Here is a 27,745-nt window from a genome sequence, read left to right as displayed (position 1 = left end):
GATTACTATTTGTTGAAATGCCAAGAAATGTTTTTGGATTGTAGACTATTTTACTGATACCTACCGTTCTTATACCAAAAAATTAATAGTTTTTATGTGGGTCCGTGTATTTGTTTTTTTTTGTATTTCCTTTTGTCAAAATAAGTATGTACTTATATCCTTATAAAATTTTTTTTTATTAAAATAAGTTTACTCTTTCTCCATATAGTCCATTCTTTAACGGTAAAATATTGCAAGACCACTAAATTTTAAAGAACCGCTTGGATTGACATGAAATTTGGTATATACATACCTAACAAGTCGAAGAGAAAAAGTGATATTGTGCCGATATGTGCTTTTGCCCTGGGAGTGATTTTCACCCCCTCTTAGGGGTGAAAAAATATTCGTCCAAAGAAAGTCGGGAAATGGATAAACTGGCTAATTTTAAGTAACTTTTCTTCTATAGAGTTTTTTCACTAAGTCGATACTTTTCGAGTTATTTGGCAGTGAATATGTTCATTTTTTCAACGAAATAACCACGCTTTTAGACGGTTTTTCGTAAATAACTCAAATAGTAAGTATTTTGCCGAAAAAACATTCTTAGGAAAAATATAGCCTGTAAAAAATTTTAAAAAATGGTGTATATATCACGTCTCTATACCTAGTAGAAGCGGAGTTATAGCTAATGAAAAATAGGTTCATATTCGTCAAATTCCAAATGGAATACTTTAACGTGAAATAACCAAAAATTAAGCACATTTCGGGGAAAATTCATTATAACTTATTTAAAGTGTTTAAAAAAAAGCTTCATTTTTGTTTTATAAAAAAAATTTCTAACATCAAAATTAAACAAGTTACGCTCAAAATAAAGTTAGTCCCTTTTGGTTTTGGTAAAAAAATCGAGAAAATCACCCCCTAATTAGTATCTTAAATGAACTTAATCGTTACGACTTCACAAGTTTCTTGACTCGTGTATATATTGTTTATACGATCTGTAAGTCTCATCGGCTCAATGTCCTTATTATTGAAAGGGCTGTAGTTAAAAGGGGTTGAACAAGTAACTGATCACGAATGTATGCACATTTAGAAACACCAAATCTTAATCAATTTTTGTCTAACAGAAAAACAAAACAATACATGATATTCAGAAAAGCAAATATGACTTTTTTTGTCTTTCGAGATTTTTGGTGTCTTTTTAAGTTATTTTGAAAAAAAGCATATTTTTCTAAATTTAAATTTTTAAAAATTTTACTTTGAAACCAAATTTTTTCAAAAATAAGCACTTTGAATCGATGAAACTTACATATCATATAAACACAACATAAGTAAAATAATTTGTGGAGCGGTAACGATTAATTTCATTTAAGTTACTAATAATTTATTAGAGCGTGGTTTTCCCGATTTTTTTTTGCAAAAACCAAAGGGACCAACTTTATTTTGAGCGTAACTTCCTTAAATTTAACGCTACAAAGTTTTTGTAAAAATAGAAATAAAGCTTTTTTTAAACACTTTAAATAAGTTATATTGGGTTTTCCCCAAAAAGTGCTTAGTTTTTTGGATATTTCACGTCGAATTATTCTATTTAAAATTTGGTGATTTATGAATCTATTTTTCATTGGCTATAACTCTGGTTCTACGAGATCCAGAGACCTAACGCGTACACCATTTTTTTTTACTTTTTAATATTCAATATTTTTGTTAAGGACGTTTTTTTCGACAAAATACTTACTTCTTGAGTTATTTGCGAAAAATCGTCTAAAAATGTGGTTATTTTGTTGAAAAATGAACATATTCACTCGCAAATAACTCGAAAAGTGTTGACTTAGCGAAAAAGCTCTATAGAACAAAAGTTACTTATAATTAGTCAGTTTACCCATTTCCGGACTTATTTTGGACATATATTTTTTCACCACCAATAGGGGCTGAAAGTCACCCCCAGGGCAAAAGCACACATCGGCACAGTATCACTTTTTTTCTTTGACGTGTAAGCTATACGTATGCCAAATTTCATGTCAATCCAAGCGGTTCGTTAAAATTTAGAGCAAAAACCGTGAAAGAATGGACTAATAACGGTTTTGTTTTAGGTAATTGCTGATATACAAAGTGCTATTAACAAAAAGAAGGAAAAATTAAGGAAGTTGGATTTGCCTCTCCATTCTTTTATTATTGTATAGAAGACAGTGGTTTAAGAGTGAAGAAATTATTTGTATGTATTAATATCTAATGTTTTATATCCTGTTTTTTTGTATTATCTAATAAATAATAATTTTACCTTAACAAAATGATTTATTTCGCCGTATGTAATATCACTTTACTTTTAAGAAATGTAACTTAATTCTAAATATACAATTATATCTACGAAATATATTTCTTAACATTAAATACATTAATTAATAATGGTAAGATAACAATATTCCTTACTAAGAAATATTATTGCTCAGAAAGAAGAGTTTTGTAATGCCAAGAAAATATATTTTTTTGACAAATATAATTTCTTTCTGACAAATGGGTTTGCAGTTTGCAAGAAAGTTTTCACATTTTTAAGATATATTTCTTTGGGTATATTAAAATTTATTTGAAATATTTTAAAAAATTATATCTTACATACAAAGATATATTTTTTAGGCAATATGCCAAGTCGATCTTTCTTAAATATTAATAAAGTTTCTTTATGTCACGAATTTTTTTCTCTCGGTGTGGCGATGTGCGAACCGTGTGGTTGGTTGTCTTGAAGGCAACGGAGAGGTCGCGTCTTTTTCTTAGTTGAGAACTGGTGCGTGACGTAGGATTCTTTGGAGGAATATTTGAGGGTGCAACAGAAGGAGAGCTGTTGCGTCGCTTTCTTAACTTCCTTGTTCCTGACGGACCTATTGACATAGAACGAAGTTTTCACTTCTACGTGGATTCACATTGTTTATCCTTGACATATTCACTTGTTACACTGGCTCCGACGTGATGTTGGCTGAGTCTCGGCTGAGAACACACTTTTTATTGGCGTGAAACTCCTTGGCGGAATTTTTAAGGGACCAACAAGCGTGTTGCATCGAGCTCGTACTAAAACACACTTACGGCCAGTTTCACAATCTGTGAAACTGGCCTGATCTTTAGCCTTTACCCATGATCTTACTGACAGGTGCTGTTTCACAACGACAGATTCAATTATCGTTAGTTGACCGTAAGTTTTGTTTTATTTTTCTTACGTTGGTAGAAAATTATGGACAATGATCACCAAAAATAATATTTTTATGGAGAATTATCAGATCAGCTGATGAGTCAGATGAGTCTTGATTGATTGTTATTAATTTAAATTTAATAAATTGTTATATTTCTTTAGGACTATTTGTTGTATATATTTTTTAGGTATTTTAAATTTAGTTATGGAGTTTATTTTGCAGATCAAGGAAAAATAAATGTGTGTATATGTGTGGTTAAGATATTCACTACGAGACTATTATACGAGACTTGTGGTTTCATTTGCATAATCATATTTTTGATGTGGATTCTTGTTATCTTGCTTTAAAAATTCATATATTTTAACATACCTCCTATGGGATTAATAAAATTTGATATATGATGGTTGCGTCTTAGATTTTGGACCATATAAATTTTTATGCAGAACTTTTTTAGAAGTATTTTTTTCGTAGAATTAATAATATTAAAAATGCTTCCCATACGTGGTCAACTAAAGTACACACGCTGTATATTACATGCACATTATACGTTTTAAGTTTTGTTTAAGAATAGTATTTGTTTTGAGGTCTTTCGCCAAAATCGTTAAAATTAAATTGTTTTTATAAAAATATGTAGCAAGCAAGAAACTATATAAATGTGTATTAATAATTACCCCAGGAAGCAAATTATGCACTTAAAAATCTAAAAATTATTGTCCGCTGAAATGCTATTTTAAACGCATTTAAGTACATATAAATTTATATCTGTAATTAATAATTTGCGTGTGTACACTCGACATTCTTTCCTGTCAATAAAACGAAACTAGGTTAGGATAACCTCAGGTTAAGAGCTTAACCATCACTCCAACGTCTGGTTTAAAATTTTGTCAGTTAACCAAAACTTCGCCGTTGACCTGATATTGTGAAACGCATATTTCGGGGTAACCTCTGGTTATCTCTTAACCACAAGTTAACTTTATTTTGTGAAACCGGCCGTTAGAGGGTAAGAGCGAGTGCTCTCGTGCCTTGGGTAGTTTTGAAACACATGGTCTTATGGCTCAACACATTAAAACTAAACATTTGTTTTTTGTACATAGTCACACTTTTGACAGTGTTGCATTTTACTGAATTAAAAAGATTTTCAATAATTTTTCCAATTTTCAAATAACTATTCGAAGAGGGAGGCTTTTGGTAACAGTTAACGTGTTTGGTTAGTTTATTTCTAGTGCATCTTTATTGTGACTGTAGTATAAGTTACCGATTTTGAAAAATGGACAACAAACCGACAATTTGAAGCTCTATGACTCAGAAGCAGTTTCTGAGTCTTTGACTTAGAAATCAGTTCAACGTAATTTAATTCAAAAGAACTCTGTTTTTCGATTGTCTCTTCCTTATTTAACCTCGTGGCCCAGACATTTACAAGAGTTACAGAATATATTTAATCAATTTGCGTGCCATTAGTTTAAATATTTTTGGCTAGTACAAGGTTGGTCATGTATTGTGATTTGGAAAGGATAATTTGAAGACCAACTTGTGTACAAGAGCTCTGAAATATATTTGTTGAAACTTGTTGAACTTGACTTGTTGAAACATGGAGTCAAGTACTAATTATCAATTGGAGAATAGCGCAGAAGGTAAACAATTCATGGTCTTTGACTATTGATTATGAAGTAAAAATCAATTTATTGTGCAGAGGCTAGTATATAAAATCACATATAACAGAAAGTGATCGGCTGTCAAGAATTTAAGGAGCGTATCATTCACAAGACGAACACAACTCTTACCGCTCCATCGGGATTTGCTCCCTCAATTTTTCGTCTCCTGAATACGACCAGAGCCGTAACCACCATTGGAGCAACCGGGGCAGTGCCCCGGGGCCCCCGGCCAAGGGGGGCCCCGCAGAGGCCCCTTTTTGGTTGGACGTGCGTAGATTTTAACGAGGAAAATAAATATATGTAATTTAAAAGCCGATATCAACGAAATATTTTCAAATGACACAATTTTAAAAAGACAGCAACATAAAGTCTTAATTTTTACTGGGGAAATTAGTCTTTTCGACTAAAATGCAATTGGAACAAAACAGCGGCCCTGAGGCCTGAGCTAAGCTAGGACCCCCGAGACCTTAACTCTCTCTCTCTCCTCAGTCGTTTCCTCATTGCTGAGTGTCGTGATTCCCTAAAATACGGGCAACTATCTCTTTCCATCGGCTTCTGTCCTGAGCTTCCCTAATGGATTCAGAGAATGTTTTTCCACTGGCTTTCTGTACTTGATCCGTCCATCGAGTAGGTGAGCGACCTCTACTTCTGCGCCCTTCAACGTTTCCCGAAATTATACCCGAATTATATTTCCCGAGACCTTAACATAGTGCGGCCGATATGTGAAACAATTGCACATTTAATGATACAAGCATATAATTTGGACCACATATACTACACATATAAAGGTTTAAATTTAGATACGAGGCCATTTCAGATTTTGCCTTTTACAAAAATGGCGGGCATTCAAATTGGCGGCTATACATATGTGTTTAATAGTATCATAATTTTGAACGAAAAGCCCGATTTCAACCAAATTTGGTATATAGGTTCTCTTTTTGATTTATAAGATGGATGTGGTGAACCAGAAGAATCGGTTTACCAGAAGTTGTGTTTTTACTGGTTGTTTATGTAAAAATATGTTTTTTTTTTAAATTTTTTCCCTCTGTATATATTAATTTTTCAAAAAGTTAATACCGCAATTGAAAAGAGCGTAAAAATATTTTGTAGAAAATATTTTGATCTTTTTAGTTATGTTAATTACCATTTAATAAATACATAACGTATCTTCACATGTACCTATGTGTGGCAGATTCGTGCAAATATTATAAGAAATATTGTGCATTTAATGGTAGAAGCATATAATTTGGACCACATGTACTAAGCACATCAAGGTTCAAATTAAGATATAAGGCCATTTCAGATTTTAACTTTTACAAAAATGGCGGTCATTCAAATTGGCGACTATACATATATGACTAATAGCATGATAACTTTTGAACGAAATTTCCGATTTTACGAAAATTTGGTATATATGTTCTTCTTTTGATGTGTAAGACCAAGGTCTTGAACCGGAAGAATCGATTTACCAGAAGTTGTTTTTTACCGATTTTTATGTAAAAGCATGTTGTTTTCTTACCAATTCTTCAACCTGTATATATTAATTTTTCCAAAAAGTTAATACCGACGTTAAAAAGGGCGTAAAAATATTTTTTGGGAAATATTTTGAACTCTTTAGTTATGTTAATTACCAATTAATAAATGCATAACGTATTTTCACATGTACCTATTCACCCATGTGCGGCCGATTCGTGCAAATAATATAAGAATTATTGTGCATTTAATGATAAAATCATATAATTTGGACCACACACACTACACACACAAAGATTCAAATTTAGATATGAGACCATCTCAGATTTTGTTTTTTTTTTTTTACAAAAATGACGGGCATTCAAAATGAATCTGCCGCACATAGGTAATAGGTACATGTGAAGATACGTTATGCATTTATTAAATGGTAATTACCATAATTATAAATTTCAAAATCTTTCCTAAAAAATATTTTTACACTCTTTTCAATGGCGGTATTACCTTTTTGAAAAATTAATATATACAGGGTGAAAAAATTGAAAAAAAAACCAACATATTTTTACATAAGAAATAGTAAAAACACAACTTCTGGTAAACCGATTCTTCCAGTTCAGGACTTCAATCTTATCCATAAAAAAAAGAACCTGGATGCCAAATTTGGCTGAAATCGGACTTTTCGTTCAAAAGTTATCGTGCTATTAGTCACATATGTATAGCCACCAATTTGAATGCTCGCCATTTTTGTAAAAGGCAAAATCTGAGATGGTCTCATATCTAAATTTAAACTTTTGTATGTGTAGTATATGTGGTCCAAATTATATGCTTCTACTATTAAATTCACAATAATTCTTATAATATTTGCACGCATCTGCCACACATAGGTACATGTGCAGATACGTTATGCATTTATTAAATGGTAATTCACATAACTAAAAAGTTCAAAATATTTCCTAAAACATATTCTTACGCTCTTTTCAATGGTGGTATTACAATTTTGAAAAAATACTATATACAGGGTGAAAAAATTGGAAATAAATTATTTACATAATATAAAATAGTTTTACATAAAAAACCAGGAAAACACAACTTCTAGTAAACCGATTCTCCCAGTTCACTACAACGATCTTGTAAATCACAAAAAGAACTTATATACCAAATTTGGTTAAAATCGGACTTTCCATTCAAAAGATATTGTGCTATTAGTCACATATGTATAGTCGCCCATATTGAATGACCGCAATTTTTTTTAAAGGCAAAATCTGAGATGGCCTCATATCTAAATTTAAACCTCTATATGTGCAGTGTATGTGGACCAAATTATATGCTTGTATCATTAAATGTGCAATTCTTAATAATATTTGAACGAATCTGCCGCACTAGCATAAAAATTTAAATTATTAATTAGGAAATTAGGAATTTCGGCGTAATAAAACCTAAAATTTCATTGGAAGATGGGACCCGGGCTAAGCTGGAGCCCCCGAGACCTTTTGTAAAGATATAAATTGTTACTGAGGAAATTAGTTATTTTGGCGAAATAAAAATTAAAATGCAACCGGAATAGGGGCCCCAGGTCCCAGCACAGCTACTTTGTCTTAAGCAATGTTCTCAGACCACATCTTGGTATGTGGAAGGAACCACATGGTACCACATTTTGGAAAGCAGGGTAAGGGTTATAAGATAGAATGAGCACATTAGGATCAGTCCCACCAGTACACTGACCAACTTCACTTAGTGTGTTTGGCTCACACTGCAGTTGCTTAAGGCACCTTAAAGTGCATTTACGTTTGCTTGGTAGTTCGCTTGGTTATTCGTTCGCTACAAAGTAAGGCCATTTACATTGTAGCGAACGAACGCATTTGTTGATGATCCGTCCATAATAGTAGATGATCTAAACGGGTGTCACTACAGATATAGGGAATTCTGTGTGTTAGAGAGAGAGGTATATGATGTCACAGCTGATATAGGGAAGTATGTGTGTTAGAGAGAGAAACATGGTATCTCTGCTGCTATTGGTCCGATTTAAACGTACGACGGCTCGTTGGAATGGGCGGGAGATAACGAATACAAAAAAACATGGCGGCATAGTGCCAAAAGGGCGCTTTCCGATGTGACGACGTCCGATGGGGCGCGTTCCGATGTGACGGCGTTCTAGCGCTGGTCGATCGGTGCGCGATACCAGATGTGCGATCGGTACCTTAATTTTTCGCGGAACGCGAAGCAGATGCGCGGTCGGTACCTTAAGTTTTTCGCGGATCTCGTAGATACGAAGCGCGCGGCTGGTAATTGTGGAATTTAAATAAAATAAAAAAACATAATGCAATTTTTTATTAAAAGAACTTAAAAGGAACACAGCACGTCAACGCGTCACGTAAAAACGTCACATCAAAACGTCACGTAGGCTTGTGAAATGTCACGTGAAAACGTCACGTCAAAGTATTATGGCGCATATCCTCTTCCAATTTCTTTTGGGCGTTCTTTGCGTCAACCACAGTCTTCGCCACCCCTGCTGCACCACCGGCTAAAGCCCCCAATGCAGAAAGACCTGCAAATAGGGGTATGAGGGGTAGGAAACCTCCAGATTTTAGTGGCAACACTCGTGGAAGATCAACTGTTTTTCGTCCACCAAGTTTTTTAATTACCGATTTTGCTATTCGTACAGCTGTCAAAGCAGTATCTCTTAACGATGCTCCTCTCTTCATGGACTTTGCAATTTTAGGTACCACATCCCGATTGAAAGAATAACGTCCCTTTCTTCCACGACGACGAGGACATCCCATTCCCAACTTTCTTTTCGTTTTCATTCCACCGGTTACAAGTAAAGCAGCACTTTTTTCGCCAAAGCTAGCGTCCTTAGACTTGAATCGCTCCCAAGCCCTATCTTCCAATTCTTTATCGGCCTTGTGACGTTCTTCGAGAGATGTATGATGCGAATAAGCGATATCGTGTTGTTTAAAAGCTGCGTCTAAAGGATTAATTCCCGGATCTCCGCGTGCAAGACGTTTTTTTAGTTTTGTTCCAGGTCCACAATACTGATAACCAGGAATATGAAGCTCAACTGGAAGTTTATTAATTAGAGAGTTCAAAAGACCTTCCCCTTTGAACACCAACATTGGACTGATGGTCATGCATTTGGTGACATTGGTAATATATTGTTCATATTTTTACTATGTTTAACACACGATGAGAGTCATTCAACAAGAGCAGACGTTACCAATTGATAATCTAGATATTGTACAGAAAGCAACCAACAGTAAACATGGAAAATTATTACCAAACTCATTCAGAGCCATAATTTGTGGTCCAAGTGGATGTGGAAAAACTAACGCCATGCTATCACTTTTATTTAGTCCAAATGGCGTCAAGTTTAAAAATGTCTATGTTTATTCAAAATCCCTCTTTCAACCGAAATACCAACTATTGCGAGATGCATTAGCGCAAGTCAAAGGTGTAGGGTATTTTCCATTTAAAGACAATGAAGAAATTATTGATCCCAACAAAGCTCAACCAAACTCTGTGTTTTTATTTGACGATGTCGCATGTGATGGCCAACACAAGATTCGTGAGTATTATTCCATGTGCAGACATAAAGATATCGATGCGGCTTACTTATGCCAAACATATTCAAAAATACCTAAGCAGCTAATAAGAGACAATTGTAACATGATTGTGCTGTTCAAGCAAGACGAGATAAATTTGAAACATATATTTGATGAACACGTATCGCCAGACATGTCATTTGATGAATTTAAAAAAATGTGTTCAGAATGTTGGAGAGATAGGTATGGTACTGTGGTAATTATGAAAGATTTTGCTCTCAACAATGGACGATATCGCAAAGGATTTGATAAATATATAAAATTGTAAGGTGTTTGTTTCGTCGCCAGCAAAATGCCAGATGATACGGTCGCCATTGCCCTTCGCAAGAAGAAAGTTACCGAATTGGCTAGATCAATTCGCAAAAAATATTTGGCATTGAAGTTAGGTAGAACAGAGCAAGATGAGTCACTAAATAAACTTTTTAAACCAATCTCGAAGCCTCTCAAGGATATTGCTCAATCATCAAAAACGTTACATCATACTATCACTAACAAGTTTGGACATGTTAAAAAAGAAGAGGTGAAAAAGGAGGAGGATGAGGATGTATTTCTTGATGCACCCGAGGCATCTGATGAAAACATTCAAGAGCCAATCTCCGGTTCTAACGAGATTCCGATGGACGCCACAGACGAATATATCGACCACTATCCTCCAATAAGTCACAAGTACATAAAAGAATATTTGATAAAAGACGATAAAATCGATAAAAACTATGGTCCATTTTACGATAGTATTAGTGGCTGGATATTGGGAAAACGTCGAATAAACTTTGACAAAGACAATGGAGACATAGTAATAATTCGAGAACGGGATTTTGAAGAACGTAGGTTAAGTGGTACGCCAGGCCTATATCACCTTTTATTTTATGCCAACCCAAACCCAGAACAGTATAATGATGAGGATTTACAAAAGTATAAAACACTGCTGATTAACACAGAGATTCATCTGGATACCTTAGGACGCCTTAAAGGTTCCAGCGGAGAAAAATATCATTCTATTATTAAACCTCTATTCAAACCATCTGATGCAACAATGAAAAAGCATGCAACTCGTTCACAAAAAGAACTCGACCACAGAACGAAAACAGCTCGGTCAGCATCTTCATCTACGGTCAAAGGAACGGGGTTGGATGACTCTCGTTTAACATACAACGCTGCACCCTTAGAGTATATTTATTGGGATGACGTCAATGAGTTAGTTGATCGTCTTAAACTCTTGGTGGCTTCGAAAGACGCCGGCAACACATCTCACGACAACGAAATCGTGGCTATCATCAATGAACTAAAAGAAGCCAATATAATAGAGTAACTGAGAATGATGGCATCATTTCCATTATGAGTGTCGACAAATTCGGTCATCACTCTCGTAACAGTATCACCCAAAAGGCAGTACGAGTTACATTTCCACATACTCCTGCCGGAAACATTAATGCCGAAAATGTGAAAATTTGTAATGTTAAGGACCCATCAGAATATAGTGATGCTGCAACGAAAAAATACGTTGATAATCTAATAAATGAGATGCGTAGCGTATACTTTCCAATAATTAAAGCCCATGATGCGATATTAGATCAAAAATCCATTAATATAAAAGATTTAACAATCGGACTAAACGAAGTAAGAAAAGAAGTTCCACTGCTCGAGCAAAAGCTACAAAAAATAATCGCAGATGCTATGAATACACTAAAAACGGATACGGAGAACAATATAAATAAGTTGTTGCAACAAAAAACTAATGATATACAGGATTTAGCCGTCGGACTAAACGAAGTACAAAAAGAAATTCATAAAACCACAGTTCCACATTTAGCGATCGAACTAAATCAAGTAAGAGAAGAGCTTCATAAAACCACAGTTCCACTTCTCGAGCAAAAATTGAAAAAAATAATCAAAGATGATGTGAATACACTAAAAAAGGATGCGGATAAAAGCATAAAAGAAGCTGCAGAAACACTTGCAAACCATACGATGCACGATATGAAGATGGAACAGAGGTTAAAACAAGTGGAGCAAACATTACAGGATATAGTACGTAATATTGATCTATTGCGCACACATGTTGTAGATGTAGATGCTGGAAGTCGTTAATAAGAAAATGTCTACAGAAAAGGAACAGGTGGTGAACGAATTGCATAAACCAGCACGAAAAATCTATCCTCGTCGACGAACAATAATCAAAGGAATCGATGACTTGTGGCAAATGGATTTGGCCGAAATGCGTCCTTACGCACACCAAAATAAAAATTTTAAACTAATACTAGTCGTAATTGATTGTTTTTCAAAATATGTGTGGACACGCCCTCTAAAGACCAAGACTGGCGAGGAAATTACTCAAGCATTTTCGGATATTCTCGCCCATACTCGACGACTTCCGAAGAACCTCCAATCCGATCAGGGAACAGAATTTTATAACAGAAAATTTCAAAATTTAATGAAAAAACACGAAATTAATCATTACAGCACCTACACGATTAAAAAAGCCGCCATTTGTGAAAGAGTCATTAGAACGTTAAAAGCAAAGTTGTACAAGTATTTCAGTTTACATGGATCATACAAATGGTTAGAAGCTCTACCTGTAATTACCGAGGAATACAACAATACAAGGCACAGTAAAACGGGATACAAACCATCTCAGGTCAACAAATCCAACGAAAAAGCTATTTTAAACAAGAGTTATAGTCATTTAAAAATTGCTGGTCCAAGAAAATATAAAATTGGTGACATTGTACGTGTCTCAAAGACAAAACATTTATTTGAAAAGGCCTACACGCCCAATTGGACGACGGAATTATTTAAAATTGTAAAAGTTAAGATAACAAATCCTATAACGTATTTGCTTGAAGACATGCACGGTATACCGATTAGCGGGGGGTTTTACGAAGAAGAATTACAGAAAACATTAAACCCTGACATTTACTTGGTTGAAAAAGTACTTAGACGAAAAGGCAATAAGATGTATGTGAAATGGCTCGGTATGGACAGCAAACATAACAGCTGGATTAACGTTAATGACGTAGTTTAGGAGGATCTATCTTTTAATCCGCCGCGTAGCAATACATTTTTTGCAAAGAGGTTGTTTTTACCACAAGGAGTAGGGGAATATAAAAGAACTCATGCTTCAGTATCAATGTCAGTACAAGTGAACATGAGCTCTCAAGATAGTGGGTATTCTTCAGGTGGCTCTCAAGATAGTGGGTATTCCTCAGGTGGTTGTGAATTTAGCATCGATATGCCTAGCAACGAAGACTATAATCAAGAATTAGATAGAGCTTTGGAAAATTATGAGGCTGCCGCCAAATCAGAAGTTTTCTACCTGCTTGCAACAAAATACACGTTATCGGGCTATGAAGTACAATGTGGTATAAGCCCTGCAAGATCATTTTCGCCTGCAGTGATTTTATCTCAACAATATAAACCTACCAGAATATCACTCAGCGCATACGAATGGTATTCCTTTATTTCAATCATCACACAACAACTAATTGATTTTTTCCAATCAACTGATGACCTCATGCACCCAACTTTTCCATGCGAAGAATACTGCACTGTTACCCCGATAGTTTACGATGATTGTAAATTCATTATTGTTAAGAAGCATGGTGTGGAGTACTATATGGATGAAGAAGAAGTGAAGCAAATTGTTGAACTTAACACTAGTGTGCTATCGCCTCGTATGCAGTTGTTAGAAAATTTGAACTTTTGTGAATATTATTATAATGTTTTAGATTTTTGTAAAAATACTGCAGATAGTTTAAACCCCTTGCAAATATTGTATGCTTTTTGTTTGATAATGCCAGATGATATGACAAACAATGCTCTTAGGGAGTTCATTTATTTTTATAAAATTAAGGTAATTAATGATTTAAATAAATGATAAAAATTGCAAATTTGGAGTTTTATTTCACATAAAACGTGACGTTTTATCGTAAAACATATAAGATTCACATAAAACGTAACGTTTTATCATAAAAAGTATAAGATTTTTATTATGATGTGATAAGGCGCTCAGAGCAACAGTGGTCTAACCCACGCCCCACATTTTTACGAAAACACTCTTATTACGTTAAAGCCATCTCTTAATGGATAACTTTAATGTAATAAAAGGGTTTTGGTAAAATTGTGGGATGTGGATTAGGTCACTGTTGCTTTGAGCGCCTCATATGAGGGAAGTGCTCATAATAAAACAAATAAAAATGTTTACATATATCTTTATTATAGAATAAAATACAGAAAGAAAAATAACATTATATTATCTTTATTATTTACAAAAAAGAGAGAAAGAGAGATAGTAGCTTATGGATATTCGACACTATCATTCGTCTCAAAAGAATCAATATTACTGCCTACTTCAGACTTCTGGTTCAGAATCATCAAACCTGTTATTTCTAGGCATTTCATGTAATGCATTAACGCAAGACTCGTAATCTTTTAAATCGAATAAAACGTGAGTAAAACAACTATTGCACCAATAATATGGTTGCTGATATACGCATTCAACGATATCATCAGCATCATAAACTTCGTGAGTATGGTCGTAACGCACCAGTAAAAATTTAGTTAAGGTCTCATGAGCATTTTTGAATGCAAAAAAACATGATTTACATACGTTTAGGCGATGCTGCTTAAGATAATATCCATTAGCCCATACACAATAACTGGAGTGTTCATCTTCAAATATACTCCCCCAATCTGACTTTCCTAATACGACATTTCTTAAATGTGACGGTATGTGTTTAGAGCAAGCAATAAATTCTATTCCTTTATATGAAGGAATAGGATCATTTTTAGCACTGCTTATCATCGTTTCCCATTTATATAAAGGAAATTTTTTTAATATTATTTTTGTTAATGTCCACGGCAAGGGGGACTGCTCGATGAAATATGATGCTGATACTGTTGTTTCACAGATTTTTTTGATAGATAGGTCGGTCAATGATGGAACATTCATCTACAAAAAAAAATCTATTCTAAAATACTGTAATGTCCCAATGGTAGGGTTCTAAAACTATTTGGAATTAAATATCTTTTATCGTCATAAGGACTTAGCGCAATTTTTGTTTGTTCTATACTATAAACGTTATGGCTATATGACCGAATGGAGTGTTGAGTAGCAGTTTGTTCCTTAAAATCATTTAAACAGTTTACATAATCATCGAATTTTATAACATTTTTTACTATATTATATTTAGTCCCTTTTGCTTTTTTAGTGATTCGACCAGATTGAACTTTAAAAGTATACATTTTTGATGGTAATCCCACAAATTTTGTCATAATTTCTCCTTTATTTTCATCCTTCATTACTCCTAAAACTTTTTTATTTACTCGAGGGATATTATAGATATTATCTACAGCGTAATCGGATGTATCAAATTTTGATAGATCTTGTTTTATTACTTCCTCATATGCATCATGACAGTACAGTTCATAAATAAAGCTATCGGTATCCATATACATTAAATTACATTTATCTGCGCCCAATTTTGGAAGCATATAGTCGTAATGAAATTGGTACATACATAATTTTGATATATCTAAAACAGTCATGCCAATGTACAAGGGTTTATTAAAAACTAGATCTGATTTAATCAGTTCTATAGCTACTAAATTGTCATTGAATATTTTTCTGCTATGAAACCGGGCACTAGAAATTAAATTTTTAGCACCATATCGCCCATTCCATGATCTGACTAGTTTTACTATTCTATGTTTCCTTATATTCTCCATAGTCTTTCCAAATACACTATTATTGGCCAATTTGTATAAATTTCTTCCAAAATCGTTCGTAGCTGCAGCTCTAAGTCGAGTATTTAATTCTATGTAGGGTCGCAGCCACGCAGACTGCTTAAATTTCAAAATTTTATGAATCTTTTTTAAAACTAACCCATTAGCCAGCATTTGTTTTAAATTTCTATAATGAACGATATATTCTTTTTTATTATAAAGTGTTGTCATTAGTTTAGTATGATTTGAACCCAAAGCTTTGCGGTGTTCGGCAGCGAATGGAAAATCTGAGTGCAGATCATGTAATTTGCGAGGATAGTCCAAGTCAACTTGTAACATGTACCCTACGGGAGAGTCATCAGGTACAGACATAACATCAATGTCTTTGGCATCCATCCATTCGAACCCTCCGTAGGGTAAGGGTTCTCCCATAGCCCACCCATATAAATTATTGACATCAAAATACATTAAGTATTTTGAGGGCTGTGCGGGGTCATAATTAGGCATGTACTTATTATTGGCCTCCGACATTCTACCGCTACATACTGAAATTCCTCCACGAATTGCTTTCTCCATAAATAGTATCATGTCAACGTCACGCAATAACTCGAGGTTACACCCCACGTATTTCAACATACAATCCCAAGAATAACCGGGCATTGTGTAGTACCAGGCTGGATCTAACCCATAAGTTATAAAGCATTTTTTGCGGAAAGTTTCAAAAACATCTGCTAAAAGCACAATATCGGTTTTTAAGTACAAATCTGAATATTGACCTAAATTTTCAATGTTAAAGGTATCCCAAACTATTTTAGCATGAGCATACTTCTCATCTGTAAGATTCGTATCGTTTAGCTTATTATAAAATGCCTCTATTGGAGGTAAATCGGTAATGTTTAATTTTTCCCAAGAATCAATAAAATCATAGCAAAATACCCCTTTTTTAGTTATTAATTTAAATTCATCGTCACTTAACCTGCTAAATTCTCGCTTGCAAATTTTAAAGTCATTTTTATTTAATGTTGAGACCAATTCATCTAAAGAGGCTCCTAAAAATCTTAATGAATCAATAAATCGAAATTTTATATTAGTAACAGCATCGTTAAGTGTAAATGAAATGTATTTTTCTTTATTGACTGGAAGTAGACTAATATCTCCTTTTTTGCTTAACTCTGAAATTATAAAATGACTGTCGTAGCCACTCATATTGTGAAAAATAACTGGGACGACAAACAATTTTTTGAAATTTAAATTACAGGCTTGGTGGGCGAAATTTCTGAACTCCCCCGTAAAATGGTCGCGGTCTTTAACAATGATATCTGTAGGAGAAAAACATTTTTCGCATATGTGACACCTTGTGGCTTTACTGGTACTCGGGTTTTCCTGCATTGGTATAATTTTCTTAATTTTCGAATGAATACTTTGAGCTAAATTTGGTAATTCATTAGCAAACCACTCCATGCAGTCAATGCCTCTATAACTCTTACAAAAGACAACTTTTCATCATAGCTACATTTTACATAGTATCCAGCACTATACGGAATATGTTTTTGATATTTTTTAGTACAACAGGATGTTTGGAGGTCTGTAACTTTTTCTAACATGCACTCAAAATCTGCATATATGACAAATGGCGTTGTTTGTTTATAAGTATAATTTTTAAAACTAACAGCATCATATTTAGGAAAATACATTTTACAATTATTCATATCTGCACACATTTTTTCATGTTCCGACAATTTCCCTTCAGTTGAAAAATAATTTAAGCATCTATTGCAAAGAAATAATTTGGCCTTTCTTTTATTGAATTGACCAGCAACTAATTTAGACATATCCGTAATGTGGCAGTAGTGGTACTTAATTTCTGAATTATCATTATCCACTGGAGGTGCTTCATAATCGTTTAATTTAGGAAAATAGTGATTCTGAATTAAAAGAAGATTTACATGTTTGGCAACGACTGTTTTAGTTAATCTAGCTGGATATACTGTGAAAAATGACTTTTCATTATTTTCTATTAATTCTAAAGCAAATACATTGACTGATATATTATTTAATTTTTCAAATTTTGAAATTTGATGTAACGGCATTGGTGCCTCTAGGTCTTCTGTTTTTAGTACTGTACTGTACCATGGGTATGAGGATGGGAGTTCTTTATGTGCTTTAGCTGGATAGAGGGCACTAACTATTGCCCAATAAAAACATGCTTGATCAGAATTTTTTACATTAATACAAGCACGCTTTTTTTGAATACTCTCAGGAAGTTTAATATACGAGGAACCATTTCCAATTTCATATCGATTAATATTTACTTCTAAAGATACAATTCTATTTAATGCAAAACCGGAGTCCCTTTCCTGAAACTCGGATAATTTAAGATTTATTTTATCTTTAACATTCTCAAAAAACCACCGCTCTGTATCGGTAGATACGTCTAGTACAGCATTTTTTGTATTAAAATATTTAAAATTTACAATTTCCTCCTCCCCCGATTTTTTAATAAATTCTCCACAAAAACAAACATTAACTTTAACAACTTTATCTGCTTTTAAAATTTTTCTGATTTTATTTTTAAAAATAATATAACAATCATTTAGGAAATGTGCTAAGTCCTTATGCCATAAATTAACTATAACTCCAGTTTTAATTCGACTTTTAAACGCGGAAACTACATTTTCCCATTTAACTCTATGTTTTAGTTTGTTGTCTAGCCCCATACCGACATGTCTATTGAAAATAATCTGTTTAAAATGTTTAAAATGTCCTACATGCGTTTGCAGTTTTCTAATTGTATCTATAGGCAAAGTGCGTTTTTTTATTACTTTATTACAAGTTTTGATTTGTTTCGTTAAGCGTTTCACCCAAATTTCTTTGTCTTTAGCTGTGAATTTATCAAAAACTATCTTTCTGATTCTTTTGATGAATAACAGTAAATTTTTACATTGTTTAACAATATCCATATTGCTTACCTCTCTTTCTCTCAGTATTTTCGCTTAGATAATTTTAAATGATGTCATGGGCTGGTACTTTTGGCCGCAGTCCATCAGGCCGTGATAAACTATCGAATACTTCCCGCTCGAAAACTCCTCAATGACGGGGCTGTAGGTATCTGTGACTCTAGGCGGTAGAAACACCACCTCTTCCCCCAAATCTAACAGAACAGCTTGCCCAAACTTTGTTGTCACAATTTTGGCTCCCGTAATGGGTACTGGAATGTCGATCGGTAATTCTTTGAGTTTCTTCACGGGTTTCCTCGCTACGACAGATGAGGCATTAATTTTTGATAAATCCATCTGAAATGAAGGAGTGATATAAATAACCAAGCAAAAAACATTGAGTTGTATTCAAAATCAAAACCCGAAAAGATTTAACAAAGAATAATTACGAAGAATGACGAATAATTGACATTCAGCATGCTAACAGTAAGTCTTTTTTGTTTGTAGACAATCAGATGTCGAAATAATAACTCTCATCTGGAATAAAGGGATAAATAGCAGAGTAGAAAACATTAATTAAAAAAATCAAAGAAAAACAGAACAGATTTAACAAAGAATAATTACGAGAAAATAAAAAAGAATAATTGTCATGCTGGCATGAGGTCTTGTAGACAATCAGGTGCTAAAATAATAAATCTCATCTGGAATAAAGGAATTTTATAAATAGCTGACCAAAAAACCGAACAGATTTAACAACGAATAATTACGAGAAAATAAAAAAATAATTGTCATGCTAGCATGTTTTTTTGTAGACAATCAGGTGCTAAAATAATAAATCTCATCTGAAATGAAGGAATTTTATAAATAGCTGACCAAAAACTTGAAAAAACCGAACAGATTTAACAAATAATAATTACGAGAAAATAAAAAATAATTGTCATTCAAAATGCTGACATGAGGTCTTGTAGACAATCAGGTGCTAAAATAATAAATCTCATCTGGAATGAAGGAATTTTATAAATAGCTAACCAAAAACTTGAAAAACCGAAAAGATTTTAACAACGAATAATTACGAGAAAATAAAAAATAAATGTCATTCAAAATGTCGACAATTAGATAATTATTTAATGTTGAAATAATAAATCTCAGCTGGAATGAAGAGATTTTATAAATAGCAGAGCAGAAAACATTAAGTTTTATTCAAAATCAAACAAGAAAAATAAAAAATATTTAACAAAAAATAATTAAGAGAACACTTACCTTGCAAAACTAGTTGAACCACAACGAGCACTAACAGTAAGGAATAGACTATGGAATAGACCGTCCTGAGGTGGATTTTGAAATTTATAAGGTTGCGTGCCCCACCCTATGACGTGTTGTAGAAAGTGTGCGTGTGCAAAATTATATTCAGTTTTATCATTGTCATTGGTTTTAAAAATTCCAACATTTTCTATGCACATGATAAGAAATATAACTCAATAACAAAATGTGGGTATGATAACGAAAATTGCATAGTAATGCGATTAGACCCTCAACCGCTATTTCCTATGCGATATGTAAATTATCTGCTAACATTTATTTTCATTATTTTCAACTAAATATTTTTTAGAGTTATGGGTTTTTTATTTAAACGCCTTATTTATTGTTCAAGTCTTATATTACATGATGATTCAAATTTTCTCTTAACAATTTTAAATATAATCTTTATAATTAAAATAAACACTGAAGCTAATATTACACAAGTCATTGCAAAAACATTATCTATTTCACTTTTCATGTTTTCTTTGTTCATCGTTGTTGGCGCCGGCGTCGATAACATCATTAATAGTAATTGGATGAATTCGCCTTGTTGGAGTTTCCCTAAATAAGTAGTCCGCAGCACTTGAATATTCTTGTCGCAGCTGCTGACTAAATTCCTTTGGTGTCCAGTCTATGCTGCTTCCCAGTGATAGGTTCTCTATTTGTTTTATAACCTTATTTTTATCCTCATAAAATAAAACCTGACTTCTTAACTGTGTCAGTTTTTCTCTAAATTCTGCTAATTTACGTCTATACTCATTCAAAGACATGATGTTACTACCTCACGTCGCGCTGTGACAATAAGTTCTTGCGACTGAGCTCCCCGTGACAATAAGGCCTACGCGACATTTCACGAGCCCACGTGACGGTTTGATGTAACGTTTTACCTGACGCTTTCACGTGACAATAAGGCCTACGCGACATTTCACAAGCCCACGTGACGTTTTGATGTGACGTTTTACGTGACGCGTTGACGTGTTTTGACGTGATGATTTTACGTGACAATAAGGCCTACGCGACATTTCACAAGCCTACGTGACGTTTTGATGTGACGTTTTTACGTGACGCGTTGACGTGCTGTGTTCCTTTTTAGTTCTTTTAATAAAAAAATTGCATTATGTTGTTGTTTTATTTAAATTCCAAAATTACCAGCCGCGCGCTTCGTATCTACGAGATCCTTCCGCGAAAAACTTAAGGTACCGACCGCGCATCTGCTTCGCGTTCCGCGAAAAATTAAGGTACCGATCGCACATCTGGTATCGCGCACCGCTGCGCCGCTGTGTTCCTTTTTAGTGATAGTTCTTTTAATAAAAAAATTGCATTATGTTGTTGTTTTATTTAAATTCCAAAATTACCGCGCGCTTCGTATCTACGAGATCCTTCCGCGAAAAACTTAAGGTACCGACCGCGCATCTGCTTCGCGTTCCGCGAAAAATTAAGGTACCGATCGCACATCTGGTATCGCGCACCGATCGACCAGCGCTAGAACGCCGTCACATCGGAACGCGCCCCATCGGACGTCGTCACATCGGAAAGCGCCCTTTTGGCACTATGCCGCCATGTTTTTTTGTATTCGTTATCTCCCGCCCATTCCAACGAGCCGTCGTACGTTTAAATCGGACCAATAGCAGCAGAGATACCATGTTTCTCTCTCTAACACACATACTTCCCTATATCAGTTGTGACATCATATACCTCTCTCTCTAACACACAGAATTCCCTATATCTGTAGTGACACCCGTTTAGATCATCTACTCATAATGTCAGATACAGATGAAGATGTATTCATTAGCGCTGCTAATTTTTTAATTATTGCAGGACATGCTGAAAAAAAAGAAGAGGGTGTGGTGTTCACACAGGAGGGAAAATGCGTTTTGAATGGGTTAAATTCAAATATTTTTCCGGACACCCTTGCGCTGGGGGTAGGGGCCCCCAGATTACGTTTGCCTCGGGGCCCCAACATCGTAGTTACGGCCCTGAATACGACCTTTCTTAGCACTCTGTATTAAACCGGTAAAATTGTTTGAGAGATATTGTATCTACTTATCTAATAACCTAAAGTGACTAAATTTTATTTTTTTGATGTCATTATTGTATAAAAATTTAAAGTAACATCATGTAACGGTTTCTATTCTTTACATAGAAAAATTCTGTCGAACTCTAGAGAATCATCTATCATCTTCCATTAAAATTATGACATTGAAATATAACACATTCCATGAGTTGTTAACATGGTAATAGGATGATAATGCAAAAGTGTGTGGTTAATAAGTATAAATTGAAATATACACTCACCGACACAAAATTTCGCCACCCAAAATTTTTGATTAAGTTTAACAATTTATAACTTTCTTACGTGTATTCCGATTTTCAAGATTCTTGCATCAAAAATGAATAACCATTTTTAATTTCGTTGCAAAACGAAAACACAGCAGAACCATATTCTAGTCCAATCAGAGAGTGCTGCAAGCACCCCTACCGGTTTCGAAACTTATTAGTCTCTCATCAGGAGGCACATATGCTGCTCTCCCTGATCCAACCAAAACAAACCCCAGCGTGCAGTCCCGGATTGCAACGAACGAAATGGCATAGATGCCCTAGCGGCAACTGCTACCAAAAAGACTAAGTTTTCACTCTAATGGCATATAAAACAACATAATGCTATTCCACATACCACCAGAATGAAAACAATGGGAACCTTCTCTGGTTACACCTCCGAGGCTTCTACAATTTGCAAGCCATACTGATGCTGAGACTAAGGAAGATGAGGGAAATCTACAATTTACAATTCACGTCCCATCTGCTCAGCGCGGTAAAGTTCCAACGAGAATGGTTCCCTTGATACTCCACACAGAGTAAATGTGTGGAGTGTGGAGTATCAAGGAAAACATTCTCGTTGGAACTTTACCGCGCTGAGCAGATGGGACGTGATTTGTAAATTGTAGAATTCCCTCATCTTCCTTAGTCTCAGCATCCGTATGGCTTGAAAATTGTAGAAGCCTCGGAGGTGTAACCAGAGAAGGTTCCCATTGTTTTCATTCTGGTGGGGTGTAGAATAGCATTATGTTGTTTTATATGCCATTAGAGTGAAAACTTAGTCTTTTTTTATTCTTGCATCAATTTATAGGTACATGTTTTTTTTGTGGTTTAATTTTATATTGGTAGTAATATTTGTTTGCTTAGATGGCATTATACAGGGGTAAATTGAAGCGTTGTATTTTCTTCTAACTTTAAAAAATCTGTGGAAAAATTGGAGGGCTGATTTTTGTACATTCTCCTTTTGTATTATCCTGGAGATATTCCTAAGATTTTGATTTTTGAATTATCCGAATATCTCTTTTCGTATAGTATAAAAGCTGTACAATTTTTTTTTAAATAAAAACTCTGATTGACTTATAAATATAAATATCTTAGAGGTTGGATTGATAAGATTAGAATGGCCCACATGCACCCAGATCTCAATTTGGTAAAGTTATGATCCTGTTAGGGACCATAACCATAACCACTGGGCTATTCCCCAGGCAAGGATAACACATGTTTATTCGATGCCAAACTGATTTCGAGCAGTCGTTGATGCAAGATTTAGACACACCCCCTATTGAATTTTTGAAGTTATACTTCTTTACGCGCGATATGAGGGTGAATTTTAATAGGATTAAAACCTTTGATCCCGGCGCAGTCGCATTACAACTTTGTTCTGATTGGATATTCAAATGACATGACAAAAATTATCCAATATGGCAGCTGTGGAACAGCTGTGGGACTGTGGTTTGGTTATGTAGGGTTGTGGCGTTTTAAAATTTGTAGGAAGAGAAACAACAAACAAAAAGTTAGTTAATTGTTGTACTACCTTTTTAAATATTTTTCATATTATATTTTTGGACTTATTAACAAAGAAGAGATGATTGTTGCATGCCAATATGAAAGCCCATCAAACTGTGACTAGTATGAGTGCCGCAAAATTACTGATAAAAAACCTATTAGCCCGAAGGCGTAGAGAACTGTGGATAACAAAAATCAACCGGGACGATCTACGATCTCGCTTATTCAAAGCTAAAGAATCTTACACTGGTAAGTGTTTTAAAAATAGTTGATCAAATTTTGTTATGATATTTGAACATAGCCACTTTGCACGATGCAAGTGATTGCGGAATTTATTAGTCGTTATACGGGCTCTGATTGGGTGTTGAAATGATCTGTCAATAATAAATAATTGTTCAATATGAAGGTAAACAAATGTATAATATATTAGTTTTATTGTTGTGAGGACAGAAACAAAAAAATTTATAATTGTAGTGATTTTTATATAGTTTTTAAAGCAACAGGTACGTAATAATTGTAAATGTATCATAGGTACCTACCTATTTAAACCTACCAAAATACATAGTATGTAATACTTTTATTTACATAATTTGATTACCATTAAAATTTCTATCAATATTCACCTAATATATTGTTTTCTTACTCTATGTTTTGTTGTATTTTTTTAATTCTAAATCATTTCAATTCAAAATCAAAATAATTTGATTTACATAATTCAAAAATGTCAAAAGTTTAATCCGTTTAGTTAGTCGATCTTCGCACATAATGACACACTGTCTCCGTGGCGAAGCGTTTAATGCGAGTGAACCCCAATACAACGCCAATACCAGCCGCGCTGGTAAGTTGGTTCGAATCCCAATAGAAACTTTTATTTTTTTATTTTTTTTTATACATTTTATGATTGTAAGTATATTTATTATATAATTTTATTTTCAGAAAATACCTATTTAGTTAAAAAAATGTCCGACAATTAATGTTCAGAAATCATTTGTGGCATTTTTAATGTGTTTGTCTGTGTTTTATTCTTTTATTATTTTAATTTTTGGGACTGTTTTAATAAAAATATTTGAGAAGTAGTAAGTATAAATTAGTTTAATATTTAAATAAAATATAAATAAAAAGTATATTAATTTCGTTTATAATCATATAATCATATAACAGAAGTATAACTTCTTACGTGCGTACAAAGTACACACACATTCTTTTTTTTTTTGTTTTGTTGTTAATTTTGTTTTGTGTTGTTAATTTTAGTGTGTTTGATATTTTTAAATAAGTAAACCTTCAAAGCAGTGTTTTTATGTACAGCTTTTAAAAGAAAAGAAATATTCGGATAATTTAAAAAACAAAATCTTAGGGATACCTCCAGAATAATAAGAGGTTTGTAACAAAATCGGCCCTCCAATTTTTCCACAGAATTTTTTAAAGTTAGGAGAAAATACAACGCTTCCATTCACCCCCGTATAATGCCATGTAAACCAATTTTTGTTAACCAATTTAAGTGGAAATTAATTAACAGCCCAATAGTTATTTTCCTAAGAAGTGCAGAAAGTCATTCTTTTCCGCACGCGACTGCAGTTTGCCGAACGACGCGAAGCGGGAGTTCGGCAAGCAGTCGAGTGCGGAAAAGAGACTTTCTGCAAGAGTTAGGAACAAAATTTTTTCTAAGAGTCTTTAAAAAATTACCAAATCTTAATCAATTAATTTAATTAATATGAAAATACATACACAAATTAATTCTTTGACAAGGTTGTCAAAACCAAACTTTCAATATAATTAGTTAGCATGACGACGATCTTGGTTTCCATGACGATTATTCAAAACGACTGTTATTGTCTACCGATTTGACTTTCGAATATTATGTCAAAATAATTTTGTTTCATCGAATTGTCGCGTTAATTTCATTAAAACAGGAACACAATAAGATATATTTGAAATAAATTAGTAAATAATAACTAAATATTAGTTTATTGCATGTATTATAATTATTTAAGGCCATATTAACATATCTACATTAACACGCGTGCGTAAAAGTGAAAACCGCTTGCGGAAAAGTAACACGCGTGCGGAAAAGTAACACGCATGCGGAAAAGTGAAACTTCCTAAACTAAAATGCGTGCGCGAAAGTAGACATTATTGCACGCTCATAGAAAAAATTTATTTTAAACATCGATCAGACCTAGGTGTTGAATAATGTATAATGTGAACAGTGAACAAGAATTGTAATTTCCAATTTATATTATTTTGTTTCAGCCCATCATTCAAAAACAGAACATTCCATCGCATTGTGGTGTGTATTTTTAAAATCTAAATGATGACAATTACGATCTATTGATTGCGGTTTTAAATTGCTGATTTGTTATCCAGAAAAACGGTTGTAAGGATTTACATTTCAAATTGGTGCTAAATAATTTTGGTTTGGATTTTTCAAGATTATTTATTACATGACTCGAAAACATTTCATCAAAAGATACAGTACAATAATTTAAGAAAAACAATTACATAAATAGACGTCACAAATTAAGATAATGTTAAAACAGGAATAGACCCAATAATCATTACGTTTAAAATACAGGGTGTCCCGAAAAGGTTGGTCATAATTTATACCACACATTCTGGGGTCAAAAATAGTTCGATTGAACCTAACTTACCTTAGTAAAAATGTGCTCATAAAAAAAGTTACAGCCCATTGAAGTTACAAAATAAAAATCGATTTTTTTCAATATATCGAAAACTATTAGAGATTTTTTATTGAAAATGGACGTGTTTCATTCTTATGGCAGGAACATCTTAAAACAAAATTATAGTGAAATTTGTCCTCCCCATAAAAATTTTATGGGGGTTTTGTTCCCTTAAACCCCCCCAAACTTTTGTGTACGTTTCAATTAATTCATTATTGTGGTACCATTATTTAACCACACCATTTCTAAAACTTATTTGCCTCTTGGTATTTTTTCGATAAGCCAGTTTTTATCGAGATGCTGCTTCTTTTATAATATGTTTACATAAAAAATTTTTGGGGGTTTTGTTCCTTTTAACCCCCCAAATGTTTGTACACGTTACAATTAAGCTATTTTTATGGTACCATTAGTTAAACACAGTATTTTTAAAACTTTTTTGCCTCTTATGCCCAATTTCACCAACGATACCTAAACATTTAAGAATTACCTAAGTGGGTTTAGGTACTTCCTAACTCTAAAACGGATTTCACCGTACGATAAGAATTGCCTAAACCGCTTAAGCATTACCTTACGTTAGGATACGGATTTCGATCTCCCTAAACTTTAGGTATTACTTATCGTTGACAGTCAGGTTATATTTTTACAATTTTGACTAATGTACTTGTGACGTTTGTCAATAATTTGCTTCTTACCTTAATTTTTATGTTATTCTGTAATATTAGGTATATTAGTTGTAATTTTGTATTTGCTTTTATATTATTAATATAATATGTGTTGGAAAATATACAAAATCCTTTGGAGTTTTTTACAGGTCTGTTGACAAAATTATGTAGTCTACCTACTACCTAACAAACTAGTGTTGGGTTTCAAAAACCCATTCATGATATAACTAAAAGTGTGTCATTAAAAAATTAATAATAAAAAGCAATTTTCAACATATTATTTATTTTAAAATTATTTCATTAATGACAATTAAACTAACTTCAATTTTTCGTCGTATGTGAAATTTACAACTCTTCTTTTCCTCCATTTCACTGTACATATGATACAAATAACATACAAGACTATATTTATTATATAGAAACTTACTGCACAAATAACTAACTACTAAATAAAATAACTATACCTAACAGTACAAAACTGAATAAAACCAAATTCGCAAACAAACAATAATGACAAATAATCGAAAAGGTAAGGAAATGTCATCTTATTCTTCTTTTTATTTATCAAAAATAGTTCAAACGTACCTAGGTAATACCTAGAAAAGCATTTCCTAGATAAGCAGTTCTTTCAGTTGTGAAATGCAATTGTTGCTAAGTATTGACTTAAGAAGTTCCTATCGATAAGAATTACTTAATAAGGCAACTGTTTAGGTATCGTTGGTGAAATCGGGCATGTCTTTTTTTGATAAGTCAC

At 33.5% G+C, this 27,745-nt stretch overlaps 1 protein-coding gene across 1 annotated transcript in view; it reads right to left on the bottom strand.

Moving 5' to 3' along the window:
• Positions 1-27,745, bottom strand: part of LOC114331900 (orexin/Hypocretin receptor type 1-like) — a 1,700,655-nt gene that overhangs the window by 415,337 nt on the left and 1,257,573 nt on the right. The window lies entirely within an intron of this gene.

This window comes from Diabrotica virgifera, chromosome 8 (genome assembly GCF_917563875.1).
Source record: "Diabrotica virgifera virgifera chromosome 8, PGI_DIABVI_V3a".
In the NCBI taxonomy this organism is placed as follows: Eukaryota; Metazoa; Arthropoda; class Insecta; order Coleoptera; family Chrysomelidae; genus Diabrotica; species Diabrotica virgifera.
This window is presented reverse-complemented; position numbering and strand designations above follow the sequence as displayed.